Source organism: Nothobranchius furzeri, chromosome 6 (genome assembly GCF_043380555.1).
Source record: "Nothobranchius furzeri strain GRZ-AD chromosome 6, NfurGRZ-RIMD1, whole genome shotgun sequence".
In the NCBI taxonomy this organism is placed as follows: Eukaryota; Metazoa; Chordata; class Actinopteri; order Cyprinodontiformes; family Nothobranchiidae; genus Nothobranchius; species Nothobranchius furzeri.
In genome coordinates this window covers 47,200,418-47,213,609 of record NC_091746.1, presented here as the reverse complement: position 1 = coordinate 47,213,609, position 13,192 = coordinate 47,200,418, and positions in this window count along the sequence as shown.

The window sequence follows — 13,192 nt, the reverse complement described above, 5'->3', positions numbered from 1 at the left end:
TAAGACCACAAATAAGAAAAAGAAGAGAGGCGGGAGCGTTCGTAACAAACTCAAAGCGATAGTCAAAACATGAAGCATGACATGAAGTTATCCTAGTGGCTCCAACAAGAGAAAGAAGCAGCATGCTTCATAAAAGCTTTAATTTTCGCTTCTGAAAGTGACGTCGTTTTTTGATGTAAACATCAAAAGGAGGTAGGAAGGAAAGACAATGGAAAATGTTTAAAGGGAGGAAAACATAGACCAAAATGGAAAATAGAAAAAAATAACTAAGGCTAAAGCACAGGAGCACTGACAGGAAGAAGAAAGCAGAGCAAATATTGAAGGCACTCAAAGGGAGGGAAAAACAGGAAAAAAGAGAAGGACTAATAAAAAGGGAAAATAACTCATGTCAGAAGAGGGGGGAGTTTCGCAAATCCAGTTAAAGGTAAGATTGTCGAAAATTTAGTGTAAGGGGCCCCATGTCTGTGTTCGCCTTGGGCCCCCAAATTGCTAAATCCGCCCCTGTCTGCATGTACAGAAGAGAACAAGAACTCACACACTAGGAGCTCTGTGGAGTCTGAACTGAGAGGTGGAGCTGTGATCCCAAGAGCTTCACTGACAGACTTCATCCACAATTCCAGGATCACACCTGTCAAGTCTCCTGTTTTGAGCTGGAAACTATTTTCAAAACTAAACTATTTTACTCCTTATTTCCACAGTCGTCCCATATTAGTATTTTCCCTCACTTAAGCCGCTTTCACATCTGGGTCAGCATGGACGCGTTCGGAACCAAATGTTTTGTTCACATATGGCTCACATGTGTGTACTTCGTTCTGAGAAGACTTCTTTTTTCAGACTACTTCCCTCGGTCCGGCTGGTGCCGAGCAGACACTATGGACTAATTGGCAGCTGAAACTCACACCTACCGCCTCCGATTGGGGAGTTGGATCAAACACCGGGGGGGTTCCGCATGTGCGATTACTTTTCATCCTGGTTGCTGTTTAGCCCACATGAAGCACTGAGCTGCTGTCTCCCTCTCTGCAGCAGAGGAGGACAGCAGTGTGTGTGTGTGTAGCAGCAGTTATAAGGACATGTCTGCAGCAGAGGACACTACAGCGTTGAAGCAGGAAGGATTAGAGGAGAGCAGATTATTAGTGTTGGTGCAGCGGTTTGATGAGCAATTATAGTTTAGCATAGGCGGACACTGCAGACTTCTTCCGCGCGTCTTTACCGACACCCACATGCTCGGGGATTTCCGCATTCCTGAGAAGTCCTGGGAATCACATGTGAACAAGAAACCACCCGTTCTATTCCGAACTCACGCGGCTCAGCCCCGACCATAGCAAAACATCAAATACCGGAACCAGAAAAACTTTTAGCGCTGAACTCACCTTCAAAATTAAATGTTAACCCTAACGTTTCCTGTTGAAACCATTACAACATGTTTGAGGTAATTTGGCCACTCCGGCTCTCTGTAGTGGTTTCCCAATTACACGAGGGAGGGAGGGGTAAAAAAAACTCCGTTGGTAACCACGGTGAACAGGCTTGATGAAAAATGAACGAATATCCCTAAATAATTAAAAACCATGAAGTCAAATGCAAAGTTTAGGGCAGAACATTGACCCAGAGGTTTTCTGATTGAGCAGATTTGTGAGAATACATGAAATGACCGCTTAGAGACGGAGCAAGCTAGTTGCTAGCTTATGTGACATGACTAGTTATATCAATACAAAGTCACCTTGTTTCTCGTTTAAAATTATAATGATAATTTTAAAATATCTATATATTGCCCAGCCCTAGTTGTAGCCTATACTGCTTACATTATTTCAGAATTAAATTTCACTATGAAAAAAAATAAATACAGTCAATTGTAGAAAGCCTCTTTCTAAGATGAATAATAAAGCATCATTGGAATAATTTAATTTCTAACCACTGAATAGACCAATACAGATGTAAAATATTGGGATTTCCCCAGAGGAGCTGGCCCAAGTGGCTGGGGAGAGGGAAGTCTGGGCCTCTCGAGGCTACTGCCTGCTCCGACGCCAGAAGCTGTCGGAGCGGACTTCTTACCGGACCTGGCCGGGGAACCCCTTGGGATTTACCCGGAGGAGCTGGCTCAGGTGGCTGGGGAAAGGGAAGTCTGGGCTTCACGACGCTACTGCCCCCACAACCCGACTCCAGATAAGCGGATGAAAATGGATGGATGGACAAATAACAGATTTACATGCAAGTAGTTTAAATAGAGTGCTGGGCTGATCAACCATTGCTTAAAAATGAAATACAGCTTAGCCGGTTAATTGCTGTGATCATAAAACACGTAAACAGCAGCACGCAGAAATCAAAAGGCAACGTTTTACGTGATGTTTACTTGTTGCTATGAGTAATAAGACAGAAAAAGCCACGCCAAAATAAGTTTAGGAAGCCCACTAAGAATCATAATAAAAGCATTTAAAATAAATACCATACACAATTGAGGAAATGTTGGTTTAAGTACCTGATATAAAGTGGTCGCTGCATAAGTGAAAACCTTTACTCTCGGAATCTCACAGTTTCATTTTAGCCCGGTCAGTAGCGCGTTTCATTACAATGATCCAACGTTTGCAGCGCTCCGGATCTTGGGGAATCCTGTAGATGGCTCATTCTTTATGTCGTCCGTGTCTGTTCTGGCATCCTGGGGCACAACAGGAATCTACCATATTTCCTGTCTGATTGAGTTTTCTGACAATAATAAATAGTCCAGCTGCCGGCTTCTGCATGCCAATATGGCGCCGTTTCGATTTGAACTGTTGCATGCCGGGAGAAATGACGTCAACTCCCGGAGCTCTCTTAGTAAGTTAGGATCATTATGTATATAGACCAGCGGCTAGGTTCGACAGGATTACAAAAAGAAATAATGCAAGTGCAAAATAAAATGGCAGGAGGCAGGAATTGAGCAAAAATAGAAATTGTTATTTTTTGGGGGAAATGACTATTGGATTACACACACTTAACATAGCATTATTATTTTCAGAAACCTACCAACAGATTGAAAGCTAGCTGATGCGCCAGTCAAGGCAGGTGTTGTGTCAAAATGTGTTTCCCTAACAAAAACGTTTTTCTTCTACGGCTTTGGTCAAAAATTTCCATCGTTCAATTATAACGAGGTTTACTTTTTAATAACATTCTCTTACTTTGATGACCCATTTTGTTCATTACAGCGTGAGAAAAACGCTTTTCTTCTACGGCTTCTGGTCCATTTTGCTGGTGCAGGTGAAACTCCCGCTCCAGATCAGGGCGGGTACTAGCCAGGCTGTTAGTGCGCAGATGCGGCAGCCACACAGGAAAATCCACAGAGCGTCAAAACGAGCGCACCCCAAAGAGGTTTGTTCTCGCCCAGTCCCACAAGTCTTTCTATTGGCTGAGCGGTTGCTAGGAGATTGTACTTCTAAATTTTGAGCCAGAGCAGACGAAATCCGTGAGAGCAGGGGACAGACTTGTGGGAGGAGTTTTGATCCGTGCAGAAAAAAAGCTGTCACGTGAGAAGACAATACCAGTGTAAGAAGGTTAAATCTGAGCACAGAAACAAAGATTTGAAGGAGAAATGAGTGAATTTGAAAGAGAGCAGACATTTTGAGTGCAAGCATTACAAGTTTTGAGAGCAATAATATAAAATCTTATTCTGAAATAAAAAAGTAGGTCTCTAGATATGAAATTCTGCTTTCAAATTGAAAGTTCAAGTGCTCAATTTCTGGCACTTTAATTCTTCCACGCCTCCAGAGTGCCAAAACTCCCAACAGCCGAGGGAGCAGAATCACAAACCGAGCGTGCAGAAAGGCTGCCACACGCGCAGTGAGGCTGCCGCGCGCATGTTTTCCTCTGCCGTGTGCTCGTTGGCCAACGCGCGCACGCAGGTTTGTCACTTGCGCACATCCTTGTGCGCTCACAGACACAGTTTGATCCCTCTCAGTGTACAAATGACCTCCTCGCCATGTAAATTTTCACTCGTGAGGTTGTAACCTCCACGCACGAGTCCCATTCGCATGCGCGATGTGGACAATACGCGTGCACGGGTTTTGGCTACGCTTGCACGGGTTTTGGCGGACACCTGACGCCAAATCCATAGCCTTGAGATACCCAGGACGAACCTCATCCGCCCCCGGGGCTCCGCTGCTGTGTAGTTGTTTGACTACCTCAGCAACTTCTGCCCCGAGATTGGACAGTCCATCCCCAGGTCTCCCGGCTCTGGTTCCTCCTCGGAATGCGCATGGGTGGGATTGAGGAGCTCCTCAAAGTATTCCTTCCACCGTCCAACTATAGCTCCAGTTGACGTCAGCAGCTCCCCATCCCCACTGTAAACAGTGTGAGCGAGTTGCTGCCTTCCTCTCCTGAGGCGCCAGACAGTTTGCCAGAACCTCTTGGGAGCCGATCGATAGTCTTTCTCCATGGCCTCACCAAACTCCTCCCACGCCCGAGATTTTGCCTCGGCAACTGCCACAGCTGCACCCCACTTGGCTATCCGGTACCTGTCTGCTGCCTCAAGAGACCCACAGACCACCCATCCCCTGTAGGCCTCCATCTTCAGCCTGACGGCTCCCTGAACCTCTGGTGTCCACCAGCGGGTACGGGGGTTGCCACCACGACTGGCACCGGCCACCTTGCGACCACAGCTAGCAACAACCGCCTCAACAATCGCAGAGTGGAATAGGGTTGTCATGGTATGAAAATTTAACCTCACGGTTATTGTGACCAAAATTATCACGGTTTTCGGTATTATCGCGGTATTTTTTAAACGGTGTTGCATATGTTCAGAAAGCATTGATAGTCCTGTTCTACACAAACTGAAATAGTTTTGAAAAGGTTTAACAGTGTTTATTAAACCTAAAATAACACAAAGCCTTAGCAAAAGTGCAACTTTTCACAAGTAAAGGAACAAATAGCTTCTTTTTCTGGAACATGTTACAGTAGTCAGTGCAGGTTTAAATTATACAAATCCAAACATTCAAAACATAAACAATATGTAAACAAATCAAAGAAACACCACTTGTTTTCTCATATACTTGTTTTCTTCATTATCAAAATGAAAATCTAAAACTCCAGTCCACACTTGACTTGAGCACTGTACAAGTCAACCTTAAAAAATATGTATTTAAAATAAATAGCCACTTAAAACAAATTACTAAAATAACTACTACACTATGTAATCAAGTCCAAATGTTCAAGTATAAATGGCATTGAATAAGTAAACAAATCAATGACAAGGAACTAATTGTATATTTCTCTTCATCATCAACAAATAAGATGCTTCATCCAGCAACAGGGTGTCCGTGACACGGTTTAAATGCTGGCAGAGGACGCTGCGGCTGCAGTATATAGTGACTCGTTGCATTCTCCCTCAACCAAAAGTCCTCACGTCATGCATTTAAGCTAAAATGCTAATGTTAACTTACCTTGCACTGGCTGTAGAGACGTGGGTGATGGTCACGCAGATGTGCCATTCGATTCGAAGTGTTGCTGCCTTTTGCAGACACTTTTTCCCTGCACGTTCTGCAAACGGGATAGCAGTCTTCTATTAACTGTCCCTCAGCAATTTTCAGAAATCCAAAATATGCCCATTCTTCAGATTTAGTCTTCTTTGAAGGCTGATGGATGTCCTGGGCGCTGCCGTCTCCTCCATCGGCCATTATTTCAGCTTCAAAGTTTTGGTTGCAAACTAAAAAGTGCGTCTGCGCGGGAACATCAGCAGAAGCGACGGTGGCTGGTAAGGGTCACCGCGCCTAAACCGCGGCCACGGTAAACCCACCGAGATAATTTAGTTTTTTAAAAACTGGACAGTTATTTTTATTGTCAACTTTTTTACCGGGGTTTACCGCTATACAGGTTACCGTGACAACCCTAGAGTGGAACAAGGCCCACTTGGAGTCAATGTCCCCCACTGCTCTCGGGACGCGGTCAAAGCTCTGCCGGAGGTGGGAGTTGAAGACCGTCTTGACAGGTTCTTCTGCCAGGCGTTCCCAGCAGACCCATACTATGCGTTTGGGTCTACCAGGTCCATGCGGCATCTTCCCCTGCCATCTGATCCAACTCACCACCAGGTGGTGATCAGTTGACAGCTCCGCTCCTCTCTTCACTTGGGTGTCCAAAACATACGGCCGCAGGTCAGATGATACGACTACAAAGTCTATCATCGACCTGCGACCTAGGCTGCCCTGGTACCAAGTGTACCGATGGGCATCCTTATGTTCGAACATGGTGTTCGTTATGGACAAACTGCGGCTTGCACAGAAGTCCAATAACAAAACACTACTCGAGTTCAGATCAGGCAGGCCGTTCCTCCCAATCACACCCCTCCAGGTCAAGCTGTCATTGCCCACGTGAGCATTGAGGTTCCCCAGCAGGACAATGGAGTCCCCTGATGGAGCACTATCTAACACTCATCCCAGGGACTCCAAACATGGTGGGTACTCTGAACTGATATTTGGCCCATAAGCACAAACAACAGTCAGGTCCCGTTCCCCAACCCGAAGGCGCAGGGAAGCTACCCTCTCGTCTCCCGGGGTAAACCCTAACACACAGGCAGAGAGTCTTGGGGCTAACAAAAAGCCAACCCCAGCCCTCCGCCTCTCACCCGGAGCAACTCCAGCAAAGGAGAGTGTCCAACCCCTCTCAAGGACTTGGGTTCCAGAGCCAATGCTATGTGTCGAGGTGAGTCCGACTATATCTAGCCGGTACCGCTCAACCTCTGCCACAAGCTCCTGCTCCTTCCCCGCCAGCGAGGTTACATTCCATGTCCCAAAAACCAATTTTCTTGTCCGGGGATCGGACCGCCAAGGCTCCCGCCTTGATCTGCCATCCGATCCACATTGCACCGGACCCTTCATGTTCCTCCTGCGGGTGGTGGGTCCACAGTTGGATGAGCCCATGTATCCGGTTCGGGCTGGGCCCGGCCGGGCCCCATGGGCGAAAGCCTGGTCACCAGGCGCTCGCTCACGGACCCCAACCCCAGGCCTGGCTCCAGGGTGGGACCCCGGTAACCCTCCGGGCCGGCTACTCCGACTCTTTGAATTTACTTCCATGAAAGATCCTGTGAACCGTTCTTTGTCTCACCCTTCACCTAAGGCCAATTTGTCATGAGAGACCCTACCAGGGGCGCAACGTGCCCCAGACAACATAGCTCCTAGGACCATTAGGGCACTCAAACTCCTCCACCACGATAAGGTGACGGTTATTTTTTATCAGAGCGAATGCAGGAGGTAGGTGTAGGAGACTCGTTTCATGTTCAGCATGCATGAAAAACTCAGAGTGACTGAACATGATCAGAAATAATAATTTTAAAATGTTTATTAATTGACCATGAAACAACAGTTGGTTGGTCTTCTCACTGTGTCCCTACACCTCAGACAACATGGAGCCCATCAAAGGCTCAGAAGCTGCAGCTCAACAGGTTTGAGGTCCGGTGTCGATCAGTGCTTCAGTCCATTTGCAGTTGGCAACCAGCCTGACACCGAAAATTGTGTGATTCAAAATTTTCAAGCTTAGAAATAAATGACAACATGCAGTGACTAAGTAATCTTGAACATTTAAAAAATATTTTCTCCAGCTTGGCTGGATGCTTCCTCATATCCAACAGCTTCAGCCAACATATTGATCTCTCCTACCTTCTGGGATCCTATTCAAATGTGTTTCTCATGATAGGATCTATTGGAGGAACCCACAGGTTGACATCATTTTACCATCTTTGTATCATAATATACATTAAAGTATCATTTAATATACGAATCCCCTCCTCACATGCTAACAACCATGGTGTCGTGAACATGTCAACTACACTAGAACTGCCTTCTGTCTCAAAATCGCTCAGCTGATACTTTAACCAATGCATTTCGACTAGACTATTTAAACAGCATCTTCTATTGTTTACCCTACAAACTCCTCATTAAACTCTTGTACATTCAGAGCTCAGCTGCACATCTTCTAACCTCACCAGAGAACATGTCACCTCTGTCCTTAACAACCCCACTGGCTTTCCTTTCCACAACACATTCAATTTAAAGTTTTCCTGCTAACTTTCAAAGCTCCCATCTAAACTGAACTCCTTGCACATTAAACTCCACTACCTCTGGTCCTGAGACATGCCCATGAGTCACGGGTGAGCACAGGTGAACACCAAGCTCTGACAAATTTGTCAATATTGTGGTGCTGGATTGAGATAAATGTTTTTAGTTGGTGAAATCAACATATGTGGCAGTTGGCAGTATTATGCCCCCCAAGAAGGTGAAGCAACAATCCAAGCAAAACGAAAACGACGACGAGCTTCAGTACTTGGGACAAGGAGACATGGCAGGTGCGCATGGTGACAGAAAAGAAATATCTGAGTTGATACGCTCTGTCATAAAGGAAGAGATCAGCATTGTGGTTAATAAACTGAACGCGATTATGGATGATATTTCTACTTGTGTGAGAAGACTGGGTGATGTGGGGAGACTTTACCTAAACTGGACAGTTGGATGTCAAAGTTGGAGTCGGAGAATGCAACGCTGAACAAATCCAACGCCGAGCTGAGAGAGAGGACGGAGCGGCTTGAAATGCAGAGCCGCAAATATAACCTTCGTGTGTTTGGATTGTCTGGTGACATTGGAAAAACTAACCTGACTACTTATATGGACATGCTGTTTAAAGAATTGTTCAGAGGAAAACTTAAGCGGGAGCCAGAAGTGGAGATGGCGCACTGGATTGGACCTAGGAGAGACGCAGTAGGAAGAGTGATGATGGTGCGGCTGCGGAGGCTTACAATAAAGGAGGAGATTATAAAGATGGCCAGAGAAGAACATGTTTTCCAACTGTGCGGTATGAAGCTGAAGATTTTTCCAGATCTGACCAGTGAAATGGCGAAAAAACGAGCTGGCTTCTGGGAAATAAGGAGTAAGCTGAAGAAGGCTCAGGTGAGACATGGCCTGATTCATCCCGCTACCCTGATTCAGACTTTTAAAGATGAGACAAAAAGGTTCAATGAACCGAGTGAGGCTGAAGCTTACTACAAGACTGTGATTGAACCAGGGAAGAAGGATGGAGATTGAACCAGGGAAGAAGGATGGAGAATAATATAGACCAATTAAAAACAGTTTAACGAGTGTGAAGATGGACTGTGAGATTACTGTTTAGGTTATGTGAGGATCATGTTAAATTTTTATATAAGTATTAAATAACATCGCAAGATGGAAATGATAGCCCGCATAATAAGAGTTATATAATTTTGTTATTTATGTGTCTAGAGTTGGCATGTAAAATGTTTTATTTCATTACAGTGTTTGAGTTTGAGATGAATGACAGTATGAATGTGTTTGGTAAAACTATAAAAATGTTACAGGAAGCTCAGTTTGATTTTTGCAGGCAGGAATTTCTTCTAGATTTTGTATGACAGATCATGTTTGGTTGCGGGAAAAGGGGTTTAAAATAGCTCATTTGAATGTGTGCAGTTTGAGAAATAAGGTGGGAGATATTCAAGAAATTTTACAAAGTTATAATTTACATGTGTTAGCAATATCAGAAACACATTTGGATGACACAATTAATCAATCAATAAGTAGTAGAGGTTAGGGGCTATAATATTTATAGACTAGATAAGAATTTGTATGGTGGAGGTGTGGCCTGTTATGTTCAAAATCATATTCCAGTTAGAGTAAGAACAGATTTCATGGTAACTGAAGTTGAGACACTATGGTTAGATTTGCAGATTCCTCATTTAAAAGCTGTCATTATTGGATGTTGTTACAGACCACCAAATGCTCCTATATACCACTTGGATCAGATAGGAGGTATGTTGGATAAGGCATGTGATCTGAAAGAAGAAATTTTTTTCCTAGGTGACTTTAATATAGACTGGAAATCAGGAAATTGCCCATTGAGGAATAAATTGTTTTCATTTACCAACATTTTTAATTTATCACAACTCGTGCAGGCTGATACTAGAATTCAGATCAAAAGTAATGGCAAATTTTCCGCAACTTTGATTGACTTAATTTTTACCAATATGGCAAATTTATGTTCTAAAGCAGTTTCGATTCCAGTGGGCTGTAGCGACCATAATTTAATTGCGGTAACAAAGAAAACAAAGATGCCTAAAAAGGCCAATTATTTGTTTGCAGACGGATGTTTAAATATTTCAATGAAGATGACTTCATAGAAGATGTGAGGAAAATAAGTTGGACACAGGTTTTAAGTGAAGATGATCCATGCCAAGCAGTAGCAGTTTTCAATGAATTATTAACAAAGGTGTTAGACAGACATGTTCCTATAAGGAAACGAGCTGTGAGAAGGGTATCTGCTCCATGGTTGGGTAAAGATTTAAAAGACTATATGAGGCAGAGGGATAAACTTAAAAATGAAGCAGTAAAAACTAATAGTCCAGATAAATGGAAAGAGTACTAAATTAAATAATCATAAAAACTGATTGTATTATCAAAAAAAGACTAACTAATGCAAAATCGGATAGTGCAAGATTATGGGGTACATTGAATGAAATGATGGGTAGGCATAATAGGTCAGCTCCAACTTTTTTGGATGTAGGGGGAACTTATCTCACTAAACCAACAGAAATGGCTAATTATTTAAACCAGTTTTTAACTAATAAAATTAAGTTGTTTCGAGATTCTATGGAAAATAGTCAAACCAAAAAAATTTCCTATCAACAAACTAAACAAAAAATAATGTTAAATAAAAACTGCCAATTTCAATTTGATAAAGTGACTGAAGACAAGGTTAAGGACATAATATTAAAAAGTAAAAATAAACCATCTGGCATTGATAATATTGATATTAAATTGTTAAAGTTGGTGGTAGATTTTATTTCATGTCCTATTGTTCATATAATGAATGGAAGTTTTAAACAAGGTATTTTCCCATCTCAATGGAAAACAGCAAAAATAATACCTTTAATTAAGAACAATAGAGAACCACTGTCTGGTCAAAACAGTCGACCAATAAGTTTGCTACCAGCTTTAAGTAAAATCATGGAAAAAATTGCATATGACCAAATTCAAGATTATTTTGAGGTAAATGAATTGAACACAAAACATCAACATGCTTACAAAACAAATCACTCAACCACTACAGCACTTATTCAAATAACTGATTATTGCTTAGAGAATATTGATAATAATAAGCTAAATGGTTCTATATTTCTTGATTTAAGTGCGGCTTTTGATGTTTTAGATCATGATATTTTACTACAAAAACTTAAACACTATGGATTTCATACATCTGCTCTTAACTGGACTAAAAGTTATCTTACTGACAGAGAATATCAATTTTATTTCAATGGCAGTTTTTCTGAAAAGGGTCTGATGGAATGTGGTGTTCCACAGGGAAGTTGTTTGGGACCTCTTTTGTTTTCTTTTTTTTAAATGATTTTCCGTGGGTGCTGCAATATGCGACTACAGCAGTATATGCAGATGATATTACTGTTTTAGCTTCAGCACATACAGAGAGTGCATTGAATGAAATATTAAATAAAGAGTTAAGAACAGTCGAGCAGTGGATAACTGCTAACAAATTAGTGATTAATGCAGGAAAAACTAAATGCATGGTAGTTGGCTCCAAACATACTTTACAGACGATGCCAAAGTTACATTTAACCCTGAGTAACAACGTAATGGAACAACTAGAAGAAGTAAAATTACTGGGAGTAATAGTTGATTGTAAATTATCATGGACAAGCCAGATTAATTATGTTTTACGCAAAATGGGGAGAGTTATGGGCATAATTAAATTTTGTTGCAAATTTATACCACAATATTTACTTAAATGCCTTGTTCAATCATTAGTGCTTTCTTGTGTAGATCAAGCATCTATTATTTGGTCCAGTACAAGTGAAAATAATTTGCATAAGCTACAAGTAGCACAAAATAAAGCTGCTCGTATTGTTTTAGGCTGCCCTTACAGAACGAATGTGGGAACCATGCATGAAAAACTTGCTTGGCTTGATGTGAAGAGTAGATTGAAGTATTTCTTGGTAACAACTGTGAGGAAAATAATAATTACAAAAACACCAAAAATTATACATAGCAAATTATTGTTTTTTTCAGATAATCATACTTATAATACACAACAGATAAATGTGTCATGGTCTGCGTCTGTGTCTTCCCCATGTGTCTCCTTATGTCCTCCATCCCTCTTTAGATTCCCCTTTTGTGTCTCATAGCACCCTCATGTGTCCTTTGTCTGCATCTTTCCCCATGTGTCTCCTAATGTTTCTCCATCCCTCTCTGGATTCCCTTTTGTGTTCTCTTGGCGCCCTCATGTGTCCTTTGTCTGCATCTCTGTTGTGTGTCTTAGTTGTAGCCCCCGCCTCTTGTTCCCCAGTTCATTGTATGTGTGTATGAGTTTGTGTGTGTCAGTATGTGTATATGTTTGTGTGAGTTCTTCCCTTAGTCTTTAGGTTTAGTTTTGTGTTTTATATAGTGTCAGGTTTATCTGCCCTCCACTGGTTCTCTTCCCCGTCCAGATAATTGTTGTCACCTGCCTTTCCTCCAGCAGCTCACTCCGCACACCTGCTTTCTGTTTCCCTAATTGCTCCTCCCTGTCTATATAAGCCCTCCTTGTCTCATTGTTCTTGTTGGTCCATTGTTGTTTGTCATGTTGTTCCTGCCGTATCCTGTCATTAAACCCATTTTTACTTTATCCGTGCCTGCATTCCTGCCTCCTGGTCAGCTCCACCACACTTGGTCCTTCATCTCCACCATCTCAACGTGACAAAATGAGATGAATTGTGTTTTACCACGCAGTAGAACAAATCAAATTCAACTAACTTTTCACTATAAAGCTATGCTTGCATGGAATGCATTACCTAGATTTTTTATTTTTGAAAGTACTAACATTTCTTTTCAGAAGAAACAGAAAATGTTTTTGTTTACACACTTAATTGTATGGTGACTATGAACTCTGTAACGAAGGATTGAGAATCTGGGTTTGAGGTCAAATACTGGATATCGATGAACTATGATACGAAACAATGGACATTATGTCACCATTCTGTTATATTTTATTTTCAATCTTTATTGGTGTGATTAACTCCTTTCCCGATATTAGTTTAAACTTTATATGTGTAATTTTGTTCCAGATATGTGATTTCGTCTTGAGCTACTGGTATTATGTGAATTAGGGATGTGTGTGTGTGTGTGTGTGTGTGTGTGTGTGTGTGTGTGTGTGTAGGGTATTATCTTATGTAAACAATTGTATG